The sequence below is a fragment of the Triticum urartu genome, chromosome 7A (genome assembly GCF_056163025.1).
Source record: "Triticum urartu cultivar PI428250 chromosome 7A, HENAU_Tu73, whole genome shotgun sequence".
In the NCBI taxonomy this organism is placed as follows: domain Eukaryota; kingdom Viridiplantae; phylum Streptophyta; class Magnoliopsida; order Poales; family Poaceae; genus Triticum; species Triticum urartu.
Genome location: NC_141879.1, coordinates 538,984,085 through 538,995,339, shown reverse-complemented (window position 1 = coordinate 538,995,339; position 11,255 = coordinate 538,984,085).

Here is an 11,255-nt window from a genome sequence, read left to right as displayed (position 1 = left end):
CATCAGATCGCCGACCAATTCACGCTTACTATGAGAGTCAGTTTTCGGCTTTCTCCCCTGAGTTGCTTAACTCTGCTATCCACAAGCACAATCATAGGGGTTCTCCCTTTACCTTCTTATATGAGCATGTGTAACGTAAGACAGTAAGCACAGGAGTCGGGCAACCCAACTATTGACCCAAGACATAGTTCGGAGCTGACGCATATAGTGCAATATCCGAGATGCCGAACACATAGCGGAAAGCAGCGCCGGACTTGGTACGTGGAGCTAATGGAGAGATCAACCTCCTAGTCAATTAACCGATTTGTATTTGTTACATAATGTGTGCATGCCCAGTTGTTCGAAGAGCAAAAGTGAAAGAGAAAAAAAGAGGTCTAGATAATGCAGATGCCCGTACACCGTAAAAGATTCTTTTTATTTTCCATAAGCTCTGGACGTCTATCCATACAATTCAAACTGCCGAGGCATTTATGATAAGTAAGAAACCAAAATTTTAAAGAGAAAGGTTTACACAAGGCCTTGATGTGTGGGTCAAAGCCTCAATAGTGTCCTGCTGCACGTCGACGTCTTTGCTTCTGCTAGGTGAAGGGGGTGAGTTGGACGTCCGTATAGAATCACACATGCTTGCGAGGGGGTCCTTCAATAGGAATCTTGAGAGGTATCCTTGCCATCACAGCTTCATGTTGGGCACGTTTGGAGTCATACCCATTGTCGTCTGAGGACATGTGATGTCGTAGTTTGGTTGAGCTGAACACATGGTGTTATTTGTTCGATATAAGCCCCCGCGGCTGCCCATGGTATCTTGAGCGCGAAGATGTGCTGACAAGGCATGTAGAGCGCAATAATGGTGGAAGTGTCATCGGGAGCGTATCCCAATTTGCGTCGTGCGCAGGCGGGCTCCCATGACGGGGACCGGGCTCGAGCCCATTTAGTTATATCTCTGGCCTTCACGGCAGGCTGATACATTGGCCCATTGGCGATGGCTTGGTCTTTGGCCGCCAGGGCCGCAATATGTCCCTCGGTCTGGAGTGAGCACTCCATATTGCCGTCGATCATTATGATGCCCGCGGGGCTAGGCATCTTCAGCTTGAGGTATGCATAATGCGGGATCGCGTTGAATTTAGCAAACGTCGTTCGTCCGAGGAGGGTGTCGGTGTCAAAACCGGCGGATCTCGGGTAGGGGGTCCCGAACTGTGCGTCTAGGCCGGATGGTAACAGGAGGCAAGGGACACGAAGTTTTACCCAGGTTCGGGCCCTCTCGATGGAGGTAAAACCCTACGTCCTCCTTGATTAATATTGATGATATGGGTAGTACAAGAGTAGATCTACCGCGAGATTAGAGAGGCTAAACCCTAAAAGCTAGCATATGGTATGATTATTGATGTGTATGTTGTCCTACGGACTAAAACCCTCCGGTTTATATAGACACCAGATAGGGTTAGGGTTACATAGAGTCGGTTACAATGGTAGGAGATCTTCATATCCGTATCGCCAAGCTTGCCTTCCACGCCAAGGAAAGTCCCTTCCAGACACGGGACGGAGTCTTCAATCTTGTATCTTCATAGTCCAGGAGTCCGGCTGAAGGTATAGTTCGGCTATCTGAACACCCCCTAATCCAGGACTCCCTCAGTAGCCCCTGAACCAGGCTTCCATGACGACGAGTCCGGCGCGCAGTTTGTCTTCGGCATTGCAAGGCGAGTTCCTCCTCCAAGTACTTCATAGAAGATTTTGAACACAAAGATAGTGTCCGGCTCTGCAAAATAAGTTTCCACATATTGCCATAGAGAGAATAATATTTACACAAATCTAATCTGCTGACGTATTCCGTAGCGTGACACACCACGGCCAAGCCTTTATCCGGGTCGTTTCAGTATCCCACCTCAGCGCGTTATGCGAGGCAGTTTCCTTGGCACGTCTTGTCAAAGCAGAGATCGTGTCCCCTTATTCCAGGATTCTCATCAATACGGGCGTGGGTAACCCAACCGCTTCTAGGACTCTTAGATCATAGGCAAGTCCAAACAGACACGGAGAGGACGCTCGATATCCACCCTCTTTATAAAGGGATGAGGCCTTTTATTTCCCCCCCCCCCCCCCCCCGTTCTCAATAGAATCCTTCCCCCACCTCAAGCTCAAATGCCCAAAGTTCAGGTCAGGTGCTCCAAACCTTCAGTCATGTCCGGATCTAGCCTTCAAGGCCGATGGGTGCCTTCTTCCATCACGGAAGAAGACGTCAAAAAGTTGAGGGAGGCCAGATATCTGACCGCCGAGATTCTGCATCGGCTGCCTCCCCGGGGGCAGGCCGTCCCCTCCCCCGAACCCAATGACAGCGTCGTGTTCGTCTCCCACTTCCTCCGAGGTCTAGGCCTTGCATTGGATCCTTTTGTCAGGGGCTTGATGTTTTACTACGGGCTATATTTCCACGATCTAGCTCCGGACTCCTTTCTTCATATCACAACATTTATTGTTGTGTGCGAGGCCTTCCTCCGGGTTACCCCTCACTTTGGCCTATGGCTCAAGACCTTTGAAGTAAAACCGAGGATGATCGAGGGACAACATGCGGAGTGTGGAGGCGCCTCAATACACAAGATGACGGGAGCTGCATGGCCCAAAGGTTCCATTCCAGAGGTGTCTGAATTGTGGCAACAGGAGTGGTTCTACATCACGGCTCCTAGAAGTGCCAAGTGGGCGGCCGCCCTGTCTTCCGCCCAGGCCCTCCACCACCGCTGATGTCATGGATTAGCAGAGGATTGAGCTGGGGTCCGGCCAAGGACGTGCCTATACTGCAAAGCTGCATTCAATATCTCTTTAATGGAGATTTCAATTTGGTCGCGGTAACACAAGTTATGCTGGTTCATCAAGTCTAGCCTTGCGAACGCCGGCCTCTTCGCTTGTGGGAGTTCAATCCCGAGGGACCGCGCGCCATTCAAAATTTCCTTGACCTGACGCACGAGGAGATGTACAAGTTGTTCTTCGGACCTCGAGTGGAGTGTCCGGAAATTAGCGAGGACGTGGGCCTGAGTAGCAACCGTGCCGCCGAGCAGGTAAGGCATCTTCCGACCGAGCGTACTACCTCTCCTTTGATGCGAAGTTATTTCTGAGAGTTTGCTTTTTGACCAGGACTGGCTAATGAAGGCAAAGTTGATTCGGTGCTCGGCCCCCCTCCCTGAGGGTTTGGAAAATCCGATATTGGAAAAGATGCTCCAGACCGCACCTTGCCCGGAGCCCTTGAAGGAAAATGCGAGCGGTCGCGGGCCCCAAACGCTGGCCGCTCCAGCCGAGGGAGCGAGCGTCTTCACGAAGGAAGACGACCAGAAGAGCAAAAGGATTGCGTCTGGGGATTCGGAAGCCGAAGCTTCGAAACGGGAGAAGAAGTCTCCCACAGAGGGTCCTACCCCGGGGGGTGCGGTTGCCGCACAAAGTCCTCGGGGGGATCAATTCTCCCACGAGTCGTAAGTGACCCAAAATGCCTTAATAGTACAGATATGTCGTCTTTTCTTCTAAGAAGATAACCACTGCATGTATCTTTGCAGTTCGGGCCTTAGCCCCTCTCAAATGAGCTCGTCTTCGGGGGATCTTCTTCCAGAGATGATGGAGAGCGAAATGCCTCCTCCGGACTCCTCCAATCCGGAAGCGGGCGACCCTGAAGTGTTGTCGCGGAGGGCCTCTCCGAGTCTGGCGAGGCCAGAAGATAATCCCATCGACCCCCGAAGTTCCCAGTGTCCGGCTCCCGAAGAGAGCAGACAAACAAGTCCGGCACCGTCTAGTGTGCGGTCGGATGTTCTAAGGGAGTTGGTGGGGCAAGCGGCCATCTCAGATGAACATCGTGTGCTGATGAATACAGTGATGGAGAGAATCTTGTCCGCCAAAAGCGGATTGCATAAAGCTTTTATGAGTCTACTGACAGGTTTTGAGGTAAGTAAAATAATGTATGATAGTCCTACACATGCTAAGTGTGCCCTGCGTAGATAGTAGCCCCTGAGACGCTGGTTATCGTTGGGAACGACGACGATCAGAGGATCATAATCCCAGGTAGTAACCATACTCTTTGTATGGGCAGGTGATGGAAGCTCCGGTGGCTAGCCGGACTAGCGAGTTTGCCCATTTAAAACGGCAGTTGGATGCGGCAGACGCCGACATCGAGCTTGTTAACAAAAGGCTTGACGAGGCGCAGGGTAGGTGTTATTATCTGGTAAACGCCGCATAGTAAGAACAGCATGAAGCCAGTATATTTAACATGTTATTACTGTAGATGGAGCTGCCGCTATTGAAACCTTGCGGGCGGAACTTGCCCGAGCCAAGGAACAAGCAAGATTGGGTAATGCGGCTGATTTGAAGGCGGCCGAAGAGTTGCGAGCCGAGAAGGCCGCGCATGGCGAGAGCCGGGATAAGATGGCCAATATGGCCGTAGAATTAAAAGCCGCTGTCGACCGTTGCCGGGCTCTTGAAAAGGAAAACCAAGCGAAGGCATCGGACCTTGAGAAGGTTGCTGCAACGGGAAAAGACCTCCGCTCTGCTATGAGGGCAAAGAAGGAGGAGCTGCGGGAAGCCGGGGATATTGTAGCCAGGAAATCCTTTATGCTGCAGAGGAAGTTCAGAGATCCACGGTATGCCCCTCTGGATCGGCTGTGGAGTTCGGAGGATGCGTATATGGATTTGGCGGCGAGCGCTGCTGATGCGGCCAAGTACTTCAAGGGTCAAACGGACCGTGAAGTGGACCAGCTGTTTTGGACACAATTCCATTCTCCCGAGTGTCCACTTTCGTTGTCTGACCAACTAGCCGAATGGGCCGAACTAAATAGGTTGTCCGGACTCGCCATGAGGTTTGTTGTGGATCAGCTATGGCCGGAAAGGCTAAAACCGAACAGCTATTCTGGCTTGGTGTAGCAGTTTCTTGACGTGGTGTCGCGCATTAATGCGATGAAGAGTTCGGCGTGTATAGAAGGCGCACGAATGGCCTTTGCCGTGCTAAAGCATACTGGGCGGAGATGGATGCTACCACTGTTGTAGCGCAGGATTCGGCCATAGGTCGAAGGGCTGCTGAGCACTACTTTGAGGAAGTTCTTGAGGGTGCTCGTTTGATAGAGACCAAGTGCTCAAAAAATATTATGTTTGAGTGACATGTAATCTCATTGTAAGCGAAATGCTTTTATAAGTTTTCATAAGGCTACTTTTATACTTTTGCCTGAAAGTAATGTGATGCCTCCTGGGCGGCCGTTTATGTATACATGTGTATAACCTGAAAGATTGCAGTCGTTGGCTTCAACCCCCACGCATATAATGCGGAGGTGTTCACTGAAACACGCGTTCACACTTAACCCAATGTCTTGGTCCTATTAAGGAGGTGATAGCGGAGCGAACGAGGCAACCGGACTATAATGCTTTAACACTTTCACTTAGCCATAGGAATTTGACAGTGGGGCTACTAGACAGCCCCTGGTGGCTCCGCACTCTCCCGATCCCGGGGTGCGTATATGCCTGGCCGGAAAGCGGCCCTTCGTTAAGGTGGAGGAATTTTAACATTCCCATGGGTCATCGAGTGGTTAACCAGTCTCGCACTAGATCATGACAGTCAGTTTTCGGCTTTCTCTACTGAGGTGCTCGTCCGGATGAACCAGGGCACAATCGCAGTAGTTCTCCTGGTGCTACCTTAGCCGGTAAAGCGGAACGTAAGGCACCAAAACACAGGAGCCGGGCAAACCCAACATTTGACCAAAGACAATGATTCAGAGCTGATGCATATAGGGCCAAACTCGCGACGCCGAACACTCCCTAAGGTATTCGGTCTTTGTGGTATAAACCGGGCCTAAATAATGGCCTTCGTAAGAAGCCCCTTATGTCCAGGTACGTGCATTGGTCTGGCGTGGCCACATGCCAAGACGTCAGCATCCTTCTCAACGGTGGATATGTATCAACAAGATACAGTAAAAAAGGTTTACGCAGGGTCTTAATCTAAAAAGAATCCTTGGAGCGGGTCCCTACGGCATGTCTGCGCCTGTGTCTCTGTTGTGCCGTATCCTGGACGGGTGTGGCACGATGATCGTCTGTAAAAGACAGGAATGTAGGTGAAAAAGGTTGTCGTGCAAAGAAGATAATTAAAGAAACTATGCATAATTTAAAATGAGGAGGAATGGCCACATGTCTGCGCGTGTTGAGCCCCTTGTCAATAGGGGTGTGACCATTTATTCGGTATAAGTAGCGGCGCCGGACTCGATTAGTTGTGCCTGAGGTCTTGACGACCTATGGGGCGCTTTAGCTAGTCCGGGCGCCTTTAGTGTGTGGCTGCCGAGGCAGCCTCACTCTCTTCGGCGCACAGAGATCGCTTGATATTTCAGTGCACTGAAATGATGCCGCGTGGACCGAGCAGTGCTTGATAGCCACTTTGAAACGGAGCGATGTGGAAGGTTAAATGCTCGCTACGGAAGTTATGGGGGGAGCCGAATATAACTTGTAGTAGGAGGGAGCCCGTACAATGAGCCTCTGGGCCTGGCGTTACTCCTTTGAAGGTAGTATTGCTATGGCGAACTTGTGTTGGGTCTAACCCCATCCCGCGGATTGTATCCTGGTATATTAGGTTTAGGCTGCTGCCGCCGTCCATCAAAACTCGTGTGAAGTGATATCCGCCAATTACTGGGTCTAATACCAAGGCAGCCCATCCTGCATGTCAGATACTTGCTGAGTAATCGCGATGGTCGAAAATGATCGGTTGAGACGACCATTGGCAGGACTTCGCGGTGACAGGCACTTGGGTATATTTTCCTAGGGGTGCCGCATTGTTTTTTTCCTTGATCATGTGTAGTACGTTTACTGTTTTGACTTATGGTGGGAATTTCTTTTGTTCCCCAGTGTCTTGCTTGGGAGGCTCGTCCTCGTCTTCACTTGGTGTATCCTCCCCCTTGTGTACGGCGTTCAGCTTGCCGGACTGCTTGAAGACCCAACATTCTCTGTGGGTACGATTAGCGGGCTTGCTAGGGGTACTATGTATCTGACATACCTGGTTCAGAATTTTGTTGAGGCTGGACGGTTCATCGCTGGTGCCTTTAGTGGGCGGCTTTTGACCTGGCCGGGAGCTTTTGAATCCGGCATTTACTGTCGTGCCCTTCATGCTGTCTTCTTTATTCCGGCGTTTGCTATTGCTGTTGCGCCATGATTTCCCGTTTCCATCTCTAACTTTAGATGTACTGGGGTCACTGGTTCTACATCTGGCTAGCCAGCTATCCTCACCCACGCAAAAGCGGGTCATGAGGTTTGTTAATGCGGCCATCGTTCTCGGCTTATTTTGGCCGAGGTGTCTGGCGAGCCATTCGTCAAGGACGCTATGCTTGAAAGCTGCCAAGGCTTCGGCGTCCGGACAGTTGACAATCTGGTTCTTTTTAGTGAGAAACCTGTTCTAAAGCTTTCGGGCTGACTCTCCGGGCTGTTGAGTTATATGACTCAAGTCGTCCGCATCCGGAGGTCGGACACAAGTTCCTTGAAAATTTGCCCAAAAGGCATCTTCGAGCTCTTCCCAACTTCCAATGGAGCTTTCGGGGAGGCCTTTAAGCCAGTGACGAGCTGGCCCTTTGAGCTTGAGGGGTAAGTATTTGATGGCGTGGAGATCATCTCCTCAAGCCATATGGATATGAAGGATATAGTCCTCAATCCAAACCCCAGGGTCTGTTGTCCCATAGTATGCCTCTATGTTTACGGGCTTGAATCCCTCTGGAAATTCATGGTCCAGCACCTCATCAGTGAAACATAGGGGGTGTGCGGCACCCCTGTAACTGGGTGTACCGCGTTGTTCTGATGCTTGCTGTGTTGCATTGTATGCTAGGGCGCGCTTGCGTGGTCCATAGATGGATCTTGTTGCGCCGTCCTTTGGGTGCGAGCCCTCGCTGGGTCACGTGTTGTATTGTGAGCGGCATTGTATGCCGTTCTGTGTTGATAGAGGGGTCGTCCATCCGACCAGGTGGTTTCTTTGATATTTGGTTGTGGCGGGTTGGAGGCATCCTCATCGAATTCGGGTAGCAGCTTCCGCTTTGGGTAGCTCTTTAAGGGGCGATCGTCGCCGTACATTGCTGCTATATTAAGTATTTTACTCCATCTGAATTGGAGTTTATTTTGCGCAGCCTTGAGCCTTCGCTTCTACTTTTAAGGCTCCTTGCGGTGCCAATGAGCCTTTTGCGGGCATTCTGATGCTCCGGGTGCCTGTCCGGCGTTATGTCGTCCGGACCATTATCCTTGATAGGATTTGTTTGTTCGGTTTGGATATCCGGATTGCCGTTGTCCGGCAGCGGTTCGCCCTGCTCTAGCGCTGGGTCTGTGTGATCGCTATTTCTGTCGAGGCGGGATTTGGGGCGGCGCTTACGTCGCCGTTTTGACTGCTTTTCGAGGGAACAGGCCTTTGGTGCGTCCTTCCGCTCCTCGTTGTCATCTTTTGGTGCGTCCACTATGTATACGTCATATGACAAGGTGGTGTTCCAGGGCCCAACAGGCGCTGGTTCTTCATTGTCCTCTTCATCAGCGTCCATACCGTTGATGTCTTCGGAGTCAAAGTCGAGCATGTCGGTTAAATCGTCGACAGTGGCTACAAAGTGGGTGGTGGGTGGGCTTTGAATTTCTTCATCGTCCGTACTCCAACCTTGCTGACCGTAGTCCGGCCAGGGCTCTCCTGATAAAGAGAGAGACTTCAGTGACTTCAGGATGTCGCCGAAAGGCGAGTGCTGAAAGACGTCCGCGGCCGTGAACTCCATGATCGGCGCCCAATCGGATTCGACCGGCAGGGGCGCGGAGGGTTCGGAGTCCGGAGAAGAATCCGGCTTCGTGGAGTCACGAGTCTCGCAGAGTACGGGGCTGGTGTTCGGCTCAACCGCCGTTGGGATCACAGCCCCCGAGGTGGCGTCCAACCACCCATCCTCAATCGGCGCGGCTGGCTTTGAACTAAGGGTCGGAGCCGACGCGGGTGCGGCCTCCAAGGCACTGTTTGGCGGCAGAGCTAGATCATGCTCTTCGTGACAGTGCGGCGCGCTCGGCGGTGGTTCGAGTCCGTCGAAGATCAAGTCCCCGCGGATGTCAGTCGTGTAGTTTAAATTTCCGAATCTGACCTAACAGCCAGGGGCGTAGCTTTCAATCTGCTCTAGATGGCCAAGTGAATTGGCCCGCAGTGCGAAGCCGCCAAAGATGAAGATCTATCCGGGGAGGAAGGTCTCACCCTGGACTGCATCGCCATTGATGATCGTAGGAGCCATCGGGCCTGACGGCGATGGCACAGAGGAACTCTCAATGAAAGCACCAATATCGGTGTCAAAACCGGCGGATCTCGGGTAGGGGTCCTGAACTGTGCGTCTAGGCCAGATGGTAACAGGAGGCAAGGGACACGAAGTTTTACCCAGGTTCGGGCCCTCTCGATGGAGGTAAAACCCTACGTCCTTCTTGATTAATATTGATGATATGGGTAGTACAAGAGTAGATCTACCATGAGATCAGAGAGGCTAAACCCTAGAAGCTAGCCTATGGTATGATTGTTGATGTGTATGTTGTCCTATGGACTAAAACCCTCCGGTTTATATAGACACCAGATAGGGTTAGGGTTACATAGTGTCGGTTACAATGGTAGGAGATCTTCATATCCGTATCGCCAAGCTTGCCTTCCACGCCAAGGAAAGTCCCTTCCGGACACGGGACGGAGTCTTCAATCTTGTATCTTCACAGTCCAGGAGTCCGGCTGAAGGTATAGTTCGGCTATCCGAACACCCCCTAATCCAGGACTCCCTCAGAGGGCATAGTAGCCGCTGCGGAAAGGGGCGATGTCAAAGATCAAGTCTTCAATGTGGAAGTTATATGGTGAGCCGAATACTACTTCCAGAGTCACCGTGCCTGAGCAGCGGGCTTCTATGCCCGGAATAACCCCCCTAAAGTGGTGTTACTGGGTTTGATCCTTGACGGGTTGAACCCCATCTTCCTCATAGTGTCTACATAAATCAAATTGAGGTTGTTGCCTCCGTCCATGATAACTCTTGTGAGGTGGTACCCATCGACAATGCGGTCGAGTACCAGGGCCGCCGATCCTCCATGATGGATACTAGTCGGATGGTCCCTACGGTCGAAGGTGATTGGGCAAGCCGACCATGGGTAGAACTTTGGCATTACGGGCTCGACGGCGTAAACATTTCATAGCATGCGCTTCCTCTCCTTTCTTGGTATATGGGTGGCGTAGATCGTGTTCACCGTCTTGACCTCCGCAGGAAAGGGTTTTTGGCCTCCACTGTTCGGCCTGCAGGGCTCCTAATCGTCCTTGCTTTGAGGGCTTTTGCTAGGGTCTTCAGTTGTGAGCTTGCCCGCTTGTTTTATCACCCAACAGTAATGGTTGGTGTGTTTGGCGGGCTTCTCAGAGGTGTCGTGGATCTGGCAAGGCCTATCTAGGATTGCATCCAACTTGGATGGGCCCTCTTGGTTGCCTTTAGAGGGCTTTTTCCATGGCCCGGACTATGGGTTACGAAATTCGGCATTTACCGCCATCTCGTTAGCTTCGTCGTCGTTGTGGCGCCATTTGTTCTTGTTCCATCGTGGCTTCCCATTCGGGTTTCAGGGTTCCTGCTTCTACGAGCCAGCCAACTATCCTCTCCGGCACAAAAGCGGGTCATCAGGTAGGTAAGCACTAACATCTTTCTCAGCTTGTCCTGGCCGAGCTAACGTGCTACCCATTCATCCCGAATACTATGCTTAAAGGAGGCTATAGCTTCGGCGTCCGGACAGTCAACGATCTGGTTTTTCTTTGTCAAAAACCGGTTCCAAAATTACCGGGCTGTTGGATTACGTGGCTCGGGTCATCAGCGTCCAAGGGCCGGACATAAGTGCCCTGAAAGTTAGCTCGCAACGCCTCCTCGAGCTCCTCCCAACATCCTATGGAGTCTTTGGGAAGGCTATTGAACCAGCGTCTGGCCGGACCTTTGAGCTTTAGCGGTAGGTACTTGTTGTCCTGGAGGTCTTCTCCGCGTGCCATATGAATGTGTAGCAGAAAATCTTCAATCCATTGATACGTCTCCAGCGTATCTGTAATTTTTGATTGTTCCATGCTATTATATTATCAACCTTGGATCTTTTATATGCATTTATATGCTATTTTATATGATTTTTGGGACTAACCTATTAACCTAGAGCCTAGTGCAAGTTTCTGTTTTTTCCTTGTTTTTGAGTATCGCAGAAAAGGAAAATCAAATGGAGTCCAATTGACCTGAAACTTCACGGAACTTATTTTCGGACCAGAAGAAGGCCATGGA